The sequence below is a fragment of the Rhinopithecus roxellana genome, chromosome 14, assembly GCF_007565055.1.
Source record: "Rhinopithecus roxellana isolate Shanxi Qingling chromosome 14, ASM756505v1, whole genome shotgun sequence".
Lineage (NCBI taxonomy): Eukaryota > Metazoa > Chordata > Mammalia > Primates > Cercopithecidae > Rhinopithecus > Rhinopithecus roxellana.
Window position 1 is genome coordinate 18415781 of NC_044562.1, and position 4554 is coordinate 18420334.

The 4554-nt window shown below is 42.2% G+C and overlaps 1 pseudogene; it reads right to left on the reverse strand.

The window, feature by feature from the left end:
• Positions 1-354: 354 nt before the first annotated feature.
• LOC104675821 lies at positions 355-550 on the reverse strand (annotated as a pseudogene).
• Positions 551-4554: the final 4004 nt, after the last annotated feature.

The window sequence follows — 4554 nt, forward strand, 5'->3', positions numbered from 1 at the left end:
AATATTCAATTTAAAACTCCACAAATAAACAATTCAAACGTTTTATTTATTTATTTATTACAACTTAAACACATTTTATTTACTTGATTGAGACCTGATTGTACACAAAATGTTTTCCGTGGTTGAGCTTAGCTTTGTTCACGCTGACTTGAGGGAGTCTGGTTTTCTCTGCTCAAGATTGTTCAATTGCTGCCGTTGCTCTTGCTTTGTTTTCTTTCAGGATCAAGGTGGGTATTTTCATATAATATCTTATTTTTCATTCCTTCTCTGGCAATTCTTTCCTGGATTCTTTGCTTTGCATAATTATAGCTACAGTGAAACCAGCATCCCAAAGTCACTAAGATAAATCCTCCTACTCCAACATCACATGATCTTCTAATTCTAGTAGTTAACAACAATTAAAAAAATGTCCAAAGCCAGCCACAACAGATCCTAATGAACCATACAATATTGAATCCCGGGCACAGCGAATATTTTCAACACCGAAAATGCGTAAGAGCTTAAAGAGCTTCCCCTTCGCGGGCTCACTGGGCTCCGGCGCCGCGGCCATGGGGACGACTCCGCGCCTCCACCCGCCCACCACAGCCGGCGCAGTGGGAGCGGAAGACCGGCCAGCCGCGCCCCTCCCCGTCCCCAACAATTCACTAGTTTTAAATCACGCGCTGTTCTGAGCAGCGCAATGAAATCTCTCGCTGCCCGACTCCATCCTGCTCAGGATGTGAATCACCCCTTTGTCCCGCGTATCCATGCTGGAGACACCACCGGCCGTTAGTCACTAGCCTGCTAAGCCATCTAGCTTATCACACCGACTGTCAAGATATTGCAGTGCCTGTGTTCTAGGAACCCTTATTTTACTAAATAATGGCCCCAAAGCACAAGTGTAGTGATGCCGGTAATTCAGATATGCCAAAGAGAAGCCCTCCAGTGCCTCCTTTAAGCGAAAAGGCAAAAGTTCTCAACTTAAGAAACAAAATGATTTGCTGAGATTGCCAAAATCTATGATCAGAATAAAATTTCTAATTGTGAAATTGTAAAGAAAGAAAAAGAATGTGTGCTGGTTTTGCTGTTGTATCTCAAACTGCAAAAGTTATGACCACAGTGCGTGATAAGTGCTTAGTTAAGACGAAAAAGGCATTACATTCGTGGGTGGAAGACCTGAACAGAAACTTCTTGTGATTGGCGGTGGTCAGGCTTGGTACTCTCTGCAGTTTCAGGCATCCACAGGGGATCTTAGAACCGAAAAAAAAAGAAAAAAGTTTTAATTTGAATTACATCATGAGGCAGTAATTAGGCAAATAGAGATTGCAGAATAGTCCATTAGGCTCTCCAAGAATGTCAATGACATGACAGACAAAAAAAGGTGGGGAGACAGCTCTAGATGAAAAGGTATTAAACAGACAAATACAATGTGTGAACCCTGATTAGATGCAAGACAAAGATTTTTTAAAAATACAGATTGTTAGATAATATCGTATCCACGTTAAACATTAAATTTCTTCATTGTGACCATGGTATTGGGTTATGTAAGAGAATGTTCTTCTTTTAGGAGCTGCAGGTAAAGTATTTAGGGGTGAAGTGAGCATATGTCTGCAACTTACTCCAAATGCTTCAGCAAAATAAAAAAAAAAAATATATATATATATATATATAGTGAAGGGTAAATGGGTGTTTAACTGCTTCTCAACTTTTCTGCAAGTTTGATATTTAAAAAAATTAACAGATGGCCAGGAGTTCACACCTATAATCCCAACACTTTGGGAGGCCAAGGCGGGTGGATTACTTGAGGTCAGGAGTTCAAGACCAACCTGGCCAACATGGTGAAACTTCCATCTCTACTAAAAATACAAAAAATTAGCTGGGTGTGGTGGTGCGTGTCTATAGTCCCAGGTACTCAGGAGGCTGAAGTAGGAAAATCGTTTGAACCCAAGAGGCGAAGGTTGCAGTGAGCTGAGATTTCACCACTGCACTGCAACAGAGCGAGAGTCTATCTCAATAAATCAATCAATAAAGTAAATAAAATAAATGTGGCAATAAAATCTTGCTTTCAGGTGAATGTTAGAACAGCACCTCCCACTGTCCTAGCTATTGGGATTCTCCGAAGGAGAATTAGGAATCCTCTAGTTTAAAGACACTGGTATAGTTGGGTATGGCAGCTCATGCCTATAATCTCAGCACTTTGGGAGGCTGAGGAGGGAGAATCACTTGAGGCCAGAAGCCTGAGACCAAACTCAGCAACATAGTGAGACCCTGATTCTACAAAAAAATTTAAAAATTAGCCAGATGCGGTGTCACACGCCTGTAGCCCCAGCTACTCAGCGGGCTAAGGTGAGAGGATTGCTTGAGCCCGGGAGGTCAAGGCTGCAGTGAGCCGTGATAACACTACTGCAGGCACACTCCAGCCTGGGTGATGCAACAAGACCCTGTCAAACAAAACAAAACAAAACAAAACAAAACAAAACAAAACAAAACAAAAAGACACTGGTATAATATTTTCTGGCTGCATTTTCCCATGTGAGTCTCCTTTACGGTCTACCATGTTAAGTGTAATCATTCTCTACACTTGAATCGCATTTGGTTTTGCTTTACAATTCTAAGAAGTTTCCATTGAGTGGATGTTTAATCGGCCCTTGAGTAGTGATACCGCTAATGTGGGACCAAATTCCATCACTGCAACTGTCTTAACAGGCTGAAGAAAATGTGAGGTGAGAAAAGGCTGTGTTTGGGTTGTGGGAATTATGTACAATTATATAAGTTGAGCAAGGAATCTGTATGAAAGCCACTTTCTTTCCTAAGAGCATCTGATCCACTGTCACATGTGCCCATAACAAGGCCTCAGATATGCTGTCACATCAAGGAGACATGGAAAATAGGAAGTCAAGACCTTTCTACTGGGTAAAAATGAGGAGAAATTTCCTTAAGGAAATAACACAAAATCGTTAGACAGCTAACAACATTTGTTGTTTGCATTATCTGACAAAATTTCAACAGTGGATTGTGAATTATTCTTTTGTTTGCCACTCAAAGTAGATGGAGATTATAATTTCACAGAAATGGTGTGTTGAGTTGGGATGCTAGCTCTTGGTGACAGAATTACCGTCACATAGTAAAGGGATAAACATAGTGGGAGGAATTCAAAAGATGACTCTGTCCCTAACTGTAATTGCATTAAGGGATGACATGTTAGTTTCTTTTCACTTGCCATTTCCAATTGTTAGCTGAGGACTACTTAGAAGACTATATTAAGGATTCCTGGGGCACTCCAGGCTCAGGGAGAAAGAGTACAGTAATTGATTAGTGATGTCTGTCATGATTTTTTTTGAAAGAGTGCAAGTGGCATGGAAGCCATTTGTGCTAACTTTGAATTCCAAACACAAACTAAATTGAATGCTTAAAAAACACTAACACCTTCAAGAAAGCATTTATTAAAGTAATAATTATTGGCCTTGGTTAGTGGGTACAAAAAAACAGAAAGAATAAACAAGACCTAGTATTTGATAGCACAACAGGGTGACTATAGTCAATGATAATTTAATTGTACATTTAAAAATAGCTAAAAGAGTATAATTGAATTATTTGTAACACAAAGGATGAATGCTTTAGTTGATGGATACCTCATTTACCCAGATGTGATTATTACACATTGTATGCCTATATCAAAATCTCATGAACCCCATAAATATATATATCTACTATTACCCACAAAAAATAAAAACAAGTTTAAGGCCAGGAGGCTTCTGCCAGTGGCATGGAAAGGAGGGAACTAAGACTGAAGTCTGAAAGCCAAGCTTTAAATCCAACAGGAAATGAACTAGAAGACAGTTAAGCCAAGTCCTCTTCAGGACACAGAATGACAGCCAGCCCAGAGCAGGGGCTTGGCTCTGTCACTGTGGAAACACAGAGAAAGTTCTGGCTTGGACAGGGTTTTGGCAGTGCCATCTACACTGTGTCAGGGGAGTGGGCAAGAAGACCAGGTGCAAGGATGCATGCGGCCCACCTGATGCCAGGGGCAGCTGTTGTGGGCATGATTACGGGGCTGCATAGCCAGGGCTCTGAAACCTTTGCATCTCGGAACTTGCTCAGAAGCCCTCTGTTACGATTTGGCTTCCTGGGTGTCTTGACCTGAGCAAGACAAGGTCCTGTTCATCAGAAGCCAGTGGGAAGCTGTGGTTTCCAGAATGAGCTCAGCTAACATAAGCTTGCTCCACAGGCCTGCTCATCAGACCTTGGAGCCGCTCAGGCTGAGGACTTGCCTTGGGAATCCCCCACCAGGAAGGTGGTTCCAGGAGACAGGGGTGGTGGAGGGGACTGCCAGCCTTCATCTCCTGGTCATGTGCAGACTCACACCTACTCACACTCCTGGTTTTTAAGAAGATCCAGGCGGGACAGATGTGTATCCTGGATGCTTCCAGCCTCTCCAGCTTCCTAGGAGATCCTGCTCTTTAGTGCCCTCATTATGGTCACCTGAGGGACACAGGATGTGCAGGTTTTTGCCAGGTTCTTGTCCCCTGATAGTGTCTGGGAAGATGTGTTTATTTCCCCTTCCTGCTGTAGCAC